Source organism: Podarcis raffonei, chromosome 3 (genome assembly GCF_027172205.1).
Source record: "Podarcis raffonei isolate rPodRaf1 chromosome 3, rPodRaf1.pri, whole genome shotgun sequence".
NCBI lineage: Eukaryota > Metazoa > Chordata > Lepidosauria > Squamata > Lacertidae > Podarcis > Podarcis raffonei.
Genome location: NC_070604.1, coordinates 41995590 through 42007074, shown reverse-complemented (window position 1 = coordinate 42007074; position 11485 = coordinate 41995590). Strand labels below are relative to the sequence as shown.

Sequence of the window (11485 nt, the reverse complement as noted above, 5' to 3'; positions counted from 1 at the left end):
AAATAAAAAGTGGGAAGCATTAAAGAAGCCTTTAAAGAAGAATAAAAGAAAAAAATGTTTTTATGCTCTTAGAAGAATTCAAACCAACTTTTTTATTTTTATGGATAGTGACACTTTGCTGTTCTTACAGATGACGAAGCAGCTGCTCTTCCTGTCTGCGCCAAAGAGGTTACCCTTCTGGTATCAAGATGATATTTGTCCCCTCCCTGTACTTGGTTTACTGCCATTACACCCCTCCCCCCTCCCTGAATAGTATTAATGCTTACAAAAAGAGATAGCAAAGGACAAAAAGTACTGTTCTCATGGCAATAACACAGCACTCCAACCCTTTGCCATAATCATGAACGCACACAAAATACACACAGAGCATGCTCTCTGTCTCTGTTACGCTTCATTCTTAATTCATAGGCTGAGTTCACAAGCACAAATGAGACGAGCTGTGGGTGCTACTCAGGAGCAGCCTTTCTTTCTGAACTCGGTGTGCATGTTTTTAACCTAATCTACAGCTGCATTTGGGGCTACACAGGTCTAACTTGAGCTAGATACTCTGAACAGTATCAGTTAATCAGCCTTTGGTGGGAAGCAAATAAATCCAGATCCTCACACTTTCTCCAGAACAGCTGGTTCAGAGCACCTAGCTAACTGATCAAGCTAAGGTCTGACAGTCATTTGCAAATACGGTAAATACAGTGGCACCTCGGGTTACACTTTGCTAATCTGGAAGTAATACCTCAGGTTAAGAACTTTACCTCAGGATGAGAACAGAAATCGCGCGGTGGCAGCGGTAGGCCCCATTAGCTAAAGTGACACCTCAGGTTAAGAACAGTTTCAGGTTAAGAACGGACCTCTGGAACAAATTAAGTTTGTAACCAGAGGTACCATTGTACATGGAAGCAGGAATCGATCAATCTGTCAGTTTGGATTTCTCATTTTTTCCAGGCTGAAATTCTGTTCTCCACATTTCTGGAGCAATTTTTGCCGTTTTGATTTTTGCGCATGAAATTTCAACAGCATTTTGTGGCAGATTTCCCCAAATACGCATTTTTTGTATGCAGTTTTTATTACTATGCGCATTTTTGCTAGCCATTTCCCCATACGTACTGCATTGTTGTATGCTCATCAGGCCCCTATGTGCATGGCCAGCAGAGGACAGGGCCAATATGTAGGGGGAGGGCAGTGGATGAGACGAGCCTCTGCGGCCCCTCAACCCCCTCATGCTTTGGGTGAAGCATGAGGGTGTGTGAGTCACATGTAATTTCCCCCCATGTGTTACTTATGCATTCACCAGTTATGATTGTGGGCTCTTATTAACCCCCACCCCAAATATGCCCAATTCCAACATGCATCTCTGCACTTGAGTCACACCGCAAATTATTATGATGTGATACAAAATGCCATGTGGAGACATCTCCATAGGATAATGAAGCGGTGAGAGGTGTGTACCTGAGGAATACCCCTCTCTCCTTCAAGACACTACATATGCTTAGCAGCTTGCATAAAAAAAATAAACTGGGAGAACAGCTGTTGCAAATGGACATGTCTGTGATAATGTAGCTCTAAAGAAATCTTTCATGAATGGGCCCCAACAGTGCTTTCCCCCCTAGAACAGGGGTCAGCAAACTTTTTCAGCAGGGGACCGGTCCACTGTCCCTCAGACCTTGGTGGGGGGCTGGACTATATTTTGGAAAAAAATATGAACGAATTTCTATGCCCCACCAAATAACCCAGAGATGAATTTTAAATAAAAGGACACATTCTACTCATGTAAAAACACGCTGATTCCTGGACCGTCTGCGGGCCGGATTTAGAAGGCGATTGGGCTGGATCCAGCCCCCGGGCCTTAGTTTGCCTACCCATGCTCTAGAAAAATAGGTGCTGCTACTCACAATGAAGTTGTTACAGTAAGTGTCAGACATTTTAATAACAGAAAAAGAGGTGCTGGTACTGCGTACCCTCGAGTATCCCCTGGAAAAAAACAACAACAACACTGGGCCCCAATAATGAAGAAGTAGTATGTTAACTTTTAGACATGCACACTTTCATCTTACAGAAAGGAAGGAAGAAAAGGAAGAGAAACTTCTAACAATGAGGGAAGAGGGTGGATGATGCCCAAAGTTGAAGCACATTGTCAGACGTCAATCCATACAGGAAATGACATCACAGGAGGGTTAGCATCCTACTAAACAGGAGCCTTTCGGTGCTGTGTTTTCTTTTTAAATGCCACATATTTCCCAGAGCTTTGAGGCCATTTCTAGTGATGAAATCGCCTCACTGTTGCCGCTAATGAAGAAAACCTTGAGGAACAAAACCTCCAACTTTTCACCTGCTTAACTAGAGAATTAACTTAAATCTGCGAAAGCCCCACAGATGGATCACAAGCACGGCACAGTTAACACGTTGATGGCCTTTATGGATTATGGAGATGCATTTCCATGAATAAAAACGCTTTATCTCATTCTTGCCTCTGCCAAATGTAATAAATTGCAGCTGAAAAGCATTGAATCACAGCGGCCTGTGATTAGCACTTAGCATGGTTTGCATTTTGATGCTGCAGTCAGTCTGAATTAAACTCAGCCATGCACAGACATGCCATCAACAGCTCAGCAGCTACCCTCTCCCCACGTTTCTCAGGTGGAGCAGCTATGTGGGAAGGGCCAAAGCACAGGGGTAGAACATCTGCTTTGCATGTGGCAAGTCCCTGGTTCAATCCCTGGCATCTCCAAGTAGGGCTGGGAAGATCTTGGTCTGAAACCCTGGAGAAATCTGCTGCTGCCAGTTACTTAGGCCAGGGATAGCCAAGGTGGTTTCCTACAGATGCTGTTGGATTCCAACTCTCACCAGGCCCAGCCAAGATGGCTGCTGGTCAGAGATGATTGGAGTCCTAGTCCAGCAATATCTGGAGAGCACCACGTTGGCCAAGCTAGGTGGGCCAATGGTCTGGCTCAGCATAAGGCAGCTTTCTATGTTCCCATGATGCCCCAGGTTCCATATTTCTAACTGGGGCACCAGGCTGGCAAGGTAAATGGATGTACTCTTCCTAAAATACTCTGAGGTGAGGATTTTGCACCCAGGCTTCTGATATCTTTGAAACTCTAATTATCCCTTTATAACAAATCTCTTCAGAGTCCTTATGATATTTAATTTTAGTTACATTTTCCAAAACAGTGAGTAAACTTTGGGACCTGCCTGTGGTTTGGGGGGCTAGAGTCTTGCTTGTTCTTCTTTGCGGGTAAAAGCTGACTGCATGAGCAGCCATCTTTGAAAATTATTGCCTTTGGGGACAGATGTCTTTGGTGGCTATTCCCCCTCCTCCAAAATGTTACACTTTCATTTCATGTTGTAGGCGCCTTGACCCTATTAGGCAACATCAGGACCAGCCCTATTATTTGACAAAGTGGGGCAGGTTTCTTAGGTTGCAGAGTGGGGAGAAGGGAAAAGTAGCAAGGTGTTGGTTGGACAGAGCTGTGTGGGCCTTCTGGTCTACCCTGCAGCCCTAAGCTAACCTGCTACCCTTAGGTATGGAATAGGGTGTTATCCCATCACCAGTGTTGAAGTAACATTCACCTGTCAGTCCAGGTGGCATTTTTATGTGCAATGTCTGTGTGTTTGGCACCTCAGGTAGCAAAAGGGTATTGCTTTCTTGCCCTTGGCAGCATACACATCTAGGCCTAGACACCTGAAACAGCATGTCTGTGTCCCTTAAAAACTTGCCCCTGGTGTTTAGCTTCACACATGGAGAACCTTTGATGTTTTTTTAATCAATCAGCAACCTGCATCAAACCCAATGGATTGTGTGGTACCACAGTCCCATGGGAAGATGGGCCATATGTTCGAATATCATCCAAATAATACCTTGGCGAATCCTGAGTAGACACATCTAACCTTCATGCCCAGCGTCAGGCACAGGAGATTCATCTTGTTCTGTTTCCTGCTCCCTACCTTGTTTTTGCATAGCGCTAGGTTCGCCATCCCTTCTATCACTTCTGTAACAACAAAAATGCTTATTTTAACACCTGATTTTAGTTCATTGCTGCCCACCACCACACACATGGCTAAAATCTATGGTAGAATATAGACATAATTTTAAAATGTCTATCCTGCCTTTCCTCCCAAAGGAGCCCAGGGCAGCAATTATAGGATAAATATTGTCTAGAGTTTAGCTGGTGTCTCCTCTTTGTCCTCTCCTGCTCCTGCTGAAAGGATATGTTCCACTTTTCTTTTTATAATCTTGCTAGTCAGATGATAGAATCCTCAGAGTATTTTAAAATGTCAAGTGCTCCATGTAGCTTTGTTTGTTTTAAAGTTATATTCTTAGGAGAGCAGCGTCCTGAAACTTGATAAAATGTTTACCACTTTTAACTCTTGCATTTCCAGCTTGCATTTCTAACTTAGTTATCGCAAACCTATAAAGTCAGCATATTCCAGTGCGGAGGGCTGGTGTGGTTGACGACTGAAACCCTTTGAATGAGCGAACGAGTAGGTGGGTGTCATGGACTGGCAGGATGATGGGGAGGAGGAAGAGGATCCAGGTGAAGGGTGTAGCCAAGACTGGGACACCCCGGGGCAAATGGGCTGGGGAAGGAAGTACTCACAGGGTGATGGAAGATGGCAAGAAGATGGGGGTCAATGCACAGGAACCAGAGCAGCAGGACCCATCACCAGAGCCAGAGGGACCCCTGTCTCCATGAACACGGTGGGGTCTGAGATGTAGGGAGCTTCATGGTTGAAACCTTTATGTTACAAATCTGTTTTAAATATGCATGTGTTCACAATGTTTATTGCGCTTTGTTATGATTACCTTTAAACCAAAACTGTTTCTATATATTTTAATTCACTCTGCTAGCTTCTTATACAACATGTGGAACATGTAATGTACTTATACAGAAACATTCTTTTCGCACTATCCATATGCCAAATGATGATTGCTGTGATTATCATATTTTTAATCACTAGATACCGAGCCATTCCCCATCAGGTTTTATAAGACATAAAAAAAACACACACGAAAAAGCTATAACCGATACCAAGAATTAAACAGTGTTGTTGGGCATAAGGGTTCTAAAATATATCATCTTGCATGCAAAAGCATCCTCTGATAGTAAAAATGGCATGAAATTAAAGAGAAATCAACAAATTGCTTTCCTCATTCTGGCAAGCTTAGACTTACAGGGAGAAAATACATTAACATTTTCCCTCTCTAAATGAAGTCGCTAAAATGCTATTTATGAATAATAATTGGTATATTTGCATACAAAGCTAACTGCAGAGTAGGGAAAAAAGTTTGTATTTGCATATTTCTTCTTGTAAAGTTAAAGAATAAGGACAACTGTTCCCAACATCAGTGCTTGATATCTGGTATACTTAACGTTCCTTTTCAAAGGAATGAGTAGGCCAATCTGCAGTGCAGTTAATTCTGAGGGATGTGGGTTATGCAGATTTGGTCTAACTGAAGTATTTTGTCTTGGTCCATAGAACCACAAGGCTGACTCTTACAATGCTGGCCAAGGTAGAACCTGAAGCCTTTGATGTTGCCCCCTAAAAAGTCATCCACAGAGTTGGGGGCTTTTGCCTGTGAAAGTTCCAGTCAGCTCCTCCTAGGAGAGGATGGTACACCTGCACCTTGGAGACAGCTGATGGATTGTTGGATAAGAGGTCTCTGCTTTCCATCCCCCCCAATGGATAAATATGCATCAACATATAAATTACAATATTTAGCCTGGATTTATTTCATTTTAATTTATGTTTTTATCTCAGAATTTCTCTAAGGAACCTGGCATAGTGCACATCAGGTGTGGTGAAACTTTGACCCTCCGCATGTTGCTTAATTCCCGGGGTTGATGGGAGTTGCAGTTCAGCAACAACTGGAGGTTCCCCACACCTGATATACATGGTACCTGCCTATTTTACTCTCTTAACAAACCTGTGATGTAGGTTAGGCTGAGAGACAGTGGCCCAGAATCACGCAGTGAGTATTATGCCCAAGTGGGGATCTGAACCTTGACTTCTCTGGTCTAATCCCAACACTCTAGTGACTGTTTCATCACTTGTCATCCTGGGAAGTGGAAAATCAAATCCACTATCATCTGGCAACAGCATAAAGTAAGCCACAGCCTAATCAAACACAATGTACTGTGTTATGAACAGGGACTTTATTTACACAAATTCATCATTAACTTCATTTAGCAGTTTGGGAGCTGGTAGCGGTAACGGTAATAAGGATGCCAATAGGGTTTTAATTCAGTTTTAATTTGATTATTAGCTTTATCGTGCAGTTTTAGCAGTGGGAAAAGGAGGGTGCCTATGCATTTCAAATCTGGCCTAGTTGACGTGGAGGAGACCAACTCAGCAAATTTATATGGCTTATGGCCACACTGTCCAGTTAAAGCGCATGGCTTCTGCCAAAGAAGCCTGGGAACTGCTGTTTGTTAAGGTTGCTGGAAGTTGTAGCTCTGGGGTATGAAAACTACATTTCCCAGAATTCTTTGTGCTATGTGCTTTCAATGTGTGGTGCGAATGCAGCCCTATGTGAACCCTAGCTTTATCATTTGTGAGTGGAAGATAGGACTGCAGATGAGGCAGAGCACAGAACAATATCTGGCTTCCCCCCACAAGGCTCGTTTAAACTGCTTTCAGAATTTAGCTGGCAGCCAGTGCATGATAATGGTTAGACTGAACTTTCCAAACTGTGTGTCGTGACACGCTAGTGTGTCGGCTGCAGTCTGTAGGTGTGTTGCACAAACGCTCCCTGTGCTCCTCCTGGGGCTGGAAACGGTTAGTTTAACCTTCGGTTTGCTAGTAAAACTGAATTACTGCATCATGGAATGATGTGAAACTGAATTACTGTGTCATGAAATGATGCATGTCCAAAAAGTATGTAACAAACTTAATGTTTGGAAAGCTCTGGGCTAGACTGTCAGGCTAGGACTCGCGCAGTCTGAGGCTCAAATCCCCACTCAACCATGAAGTTCCCTGGGTGACCTTGGGCTCACCGTCCCACACTTTGTCATACCTTATGGTGTTGTTGTTGTGGTTAAAAAGTGTGTGCATGTGTAAGAGAGAGAAAACTGTGAGCATTTATCCTTTTCTAAAAAGAGTAGATTATAAACAAATGTTCACATCTTCAACCTTTTGCATTTTCAGGGCAGTTCTACATGAGAAATTTTAAGATGCACCTTTTGGTTTGATAGTTTCCCTCCCCCACCTGCCCAGTAATGTACAAACACAGCTGTTTTCTTTTTAAGGAACTCTCCTCCACAACATTCCAGCCCAAAGTTGTAGGAATGTTTTCCCCTCTATCCTGAAAATGTGGATAGTGGAGATCACCACAGAGGGGGAAGAAGCCACACGGCATGCAGAAAGATTCCCAGCTACCTGACAGCATCTTAAAAAGCAGAGACATCACCTTGCCAAAAAAGGTCCGTATAGTTAAAGCTATGGTTTTCCCAGTAGTGATGTATGGAAGTGAGAGCTGGACCATCAAGAAGGCTGATCGCCGAAGAATTGATGCCTTTGAATTATGGTGCTGGAGGAGACTCTTGAGAGTCCCACGGACTGCAAGAAGATCAAACCTATCCATTCTGAAGGAAATCAGCCCTGAGTGCTCACTGGAAGGACAGATCCTGAAGCTGAGGCTCCAATACTTTGGCCACCTCATGAGAAGAGAAGACTCCCTGGAAAAGACCCTGATGTTGGGAAAGATGAAGGGCACAAGGAGAAAGGTACAGCAGAGGACGAGATGGTTGGACAGTGTTCTCGAAGCTACCAACATGAGTTTGACCAAACTGCGGGAGGCAGTGGAAGATAGGAGTGTCTGGTGTGCTCTGGTCCATGGGGTCACGAAGAGTCGGACACGACTAAATGACTAAACAACAACAACAACAAAAGGCAGTGATAAAGGCTCTTATAATGACATACACCTTTATGATTGTGTCTAGTTACAGGAACAGGGTAATAGGTACCTTCTGCCAGGTTGTTTGAATGAAATAGACACATTTCTTTGGACTGTGGTTTGAATTAGAAAGGGTTATTTTCCACATTACATGCCTCATTAAACATATTCATACAGAAAACATTTACAGGCCGATTCTTACTATCATTTGGGAAAATAGCTTCTGTCTGTGTGAGACCCTTTCTGCCCTTTACATTTTACTGCTGTTGTCATCATCACAGCAGGTCTCCAGTGTGGTGGAAAGGAAACGGCAAACTGCATTGTGAAATCCATCCCGATTGTGAGAGTATTAAAAACAGCGTGAATGGCACCCAAGTGAAGAGGTTCGCATGGTTAAAATGTCCACTGTTTGGTTGCATCCTGTGACAATCGGCAGCAACTTGGACATTAACCTTTAATTCCTTTAAGATATCTCATAACACAGCCCACTCAAAATTAACGTTTTAAAAGGGCAGAATAAATACTAGAAAAACCCTTTAACGTCTGACAAAGAAATACTATAGACAAGAAAAGAATATCTTAAAAAGACGGCAGGGGTGTTGCTAGGTATTTAAAAGCATGCAGGGCACAGGACTGTGACAAAGATTTGCAAAAAATAAATAAATGCATATGCTAATTTATATGCATGCATGCCTTTGGGAAATTAAGATGGTGGCTGACTGGCGTCCCACCAACACTGTGCATTGTAGTCTGCCTAGCTGCCATATAGGCAACGTTTTTTTTAATGGGTGGAGATGAGAGGCAGGAGATTTGGGACCTACTGTAAAAGACTTAAGTATTGCTCAGGTCTCCTAGCCACCCCCTGATGAGTACTTGTAACCAGGCAATGTAGCATCAGGTCATAGTTGAGGTTCATACTCTGTTCCTCAGTGTTTCCTTGGAGCATGGAAATCCCTGGAGAACAGTCAAAAGCGAAGGAAATATGAGAAGGCTTAAAACTAGCCTGAAGAGCAGGGAAGCCTGGAGGAAGCAGCTGTTGAGGTAGATGATTAGGAGAAACTTCACATCACTGACTAACACAAGTAAAGGAGGCTCCAATACCTTTCTATGTAAGAAAGCAAAGCTGCTTGGGGAGATGAGAATTCACAGTGGAGAAGCATCAGGGAGATGATGCTTCACCCTTTCCCTACCTGTTGTTTGTCCCCCAAAGCCAGGACTAGGCACTGATGAAATAGAGTAGGGATGGCCCTCCAGGCGTTGCTGGACTCCAACTCCCATCAGTCCTACCCAGGATAGCTAATGGTTAGGGGTAATGGGAGGTGAAGTACAGCAAAATCTAGAGGACTACAAGTTCCCACACTGACACTGTTGTCTAAAAAAGATGTGGGAAAGTACAGAAAGAAGACATCTTGGGAGGTCAGAATTATGATAGTAGAAGGATGGGCATTTAAAAACTATTCTGGTTTGAGTGACATTTTAGCCTGTTTCCTTTCTTCAGAACAGATTCCTTAATGATCATTTTTATTATCTGTCCAGGAACTCAGGATGCCTTGGGCTATAAATATGAATGTATTATGAATGACTTGGTTTCAGAGATCCCATGAGTGGAATTCCGCTTGTGCAATATTTCATTGCTGGCCAAAGGGGAAAGAAGGTGATTTTGGCTGCTTTCCCCCTTCCTCTATGCCCACCTGCAGCTTTGCTTGGAAGGGTTGAGGGGTCCCTCCAAAATAGTGGGAGGGGGGAATGGGAACCAGGGAAAATCACTATGTCCTCTACCCCAGTGGGAGCCTAGAGTGGGCCCAAGACCTTTCTGTGAGTGGTAGAGCAAGACTAGATCCAAGTTATTACTGTTTTTGTTTATGGTGTTATTGGGAAAACACACACCATGATGTACATTTGTAGTAATATGAGGTTTCCCAAGAGGATCTCATTGTTACTATGCAGTGCTTTTTTCTGGGGGTATGCAGGGGTACGCATACCCTTAAACATTTTGTGAATCAAGTTTGGCCTCATTGAGGGGCAGTATTTCAATATGAGTAGGAATATGAGAGTCCCCCTAAACATTTTTTAAGAAAAAAAGCACTGTTCCTATGAGAAAGCACAAAGGATGGGAAGAGGGGAAACAAGAATGTGGTAAAAGAAAATGTAGTAGTTACTGCCAACTGTCAACATGCTTGTGGAGAAACATTTCTCTCAGCTTCCCAGAGGACAGGGACATTTCTATATTGGATGTATTTGGGGGTTTAATGTGACAGGTTGACACCACCAAGTGAGTGGAAATACAACATTGCCCAAAGGACTCTTGTCAAAGCAATACTAATTATCCCCCCTCACACTCCATTTTGCACCATTTCCATGATGACATGGACAGGCTATTGTCTTGCTTGAATTAGTAATATACCTGCCTGACAATCTGACAGATGTACAGAATGCAGTACACGGGGCCTGTAGCTGCCATGCCCACACACAATATATACTCCTGGGGACAGAGAAGTGCAGAAGTATTCTTCATGTGTGAGACACCCTAGAATAAGAAGCCACTCACAGGAGGTGAAGGAACTGAAGAGGGAGGAGCCAAAGAAAGAGGACTTTCTTCACCTCTTGTTTTGCCCGTAGAGATAGCTTGTGCTCAAGGAATTATGTTTGTTTTAACACTCCTGATTTCTAGAGTTTAGAGCAGGTGGGGGCAACCTGTGGCCCTCCAGATGTTGCTGAACAGCAACTCCCAATTTTTCTGACCATTGGCCATGCTGGCTGGGGCTGGTGGGAGTCTTAGAACCATGGAATTGTAGACTTGGAAGGGTACACAAGGGTCCTCTACTCCAACCCCTTGCAATGCAGGAATCTTTTGCCCCACATGGGGCTCAAACCCACGACCCTGAGATTAATAGTCTCATGCTCTACCAACTGAGCTATTGGAGTCCATGTTATATGGCTTTTGCTGGCGGCCTCCATTTTGTGTTCAGAAGTGAACCAAAGATGAATTTATCTAAAGTGGGTGATACTAGGAACTGATCGCCTCCAAACACCTTGACCTTATGTGCATTCTTGTATCTTATGGTCTCTGTGCCTGACTTTCTTGTCAACTAGGTCATGAGGAGGAACAAAAGTCCATTCATTCTTAGGAGGCTAGGTTGCAATAATAGCAATAATATAATAACTGTTTAGTAAACAAAAATGCACCAGGTTTGAAATGCACCCGCTTTGAAATCATAAAGCCTCTTTATGAGGCTCTTTCAAGTGAAGGTACTTCTAGCAGGGAGTACAGTGAGGCATGATAGTTGAGCCCCTTTTGAAAAGGAACATATTAGAGAATGGATCCTTTGGTAGTCTCATATCAGCTTGCCTGAGAGTCACATTAATTCACACAAACTATATACTTCCCATTACCAAACATCTTTAAAAAGCAGCAACATGCCCAATGGAAACTCTTACTCAGGTTATAGCCAGTAAAGCATAGGCCTGGTCCTCCCACTAAGCAGAGCAAGACATCTGCCTCAAACAACTGATTTTGGGCCTGTGAAAGAGCAGCTAATTGTTAGTTAATTAACATAATTACTGCATTGTTCATTCCTAGGGAGATTTTTCTGCCTC

General features: G+C 43.4%; 1 non-coding gene across 1 annotated transcript; it reads right to left on the bottom strand.

Annotated features, from left to right (window-relative positions):
- Window positions 1-10740: 10740 nt before the first annotated feature.
- Window positions 10741-10813, bottom strand: TRNAN-AUU (transfer RNA asparagine (anticodon AUU)). Its single transcript has one exon. It is a non-coding gene; the product is annotated as a tRNA-Asn (tRNA).
- Between the last annotated feature and the right edge of the window lie 672 nt (window positions 10814-11485).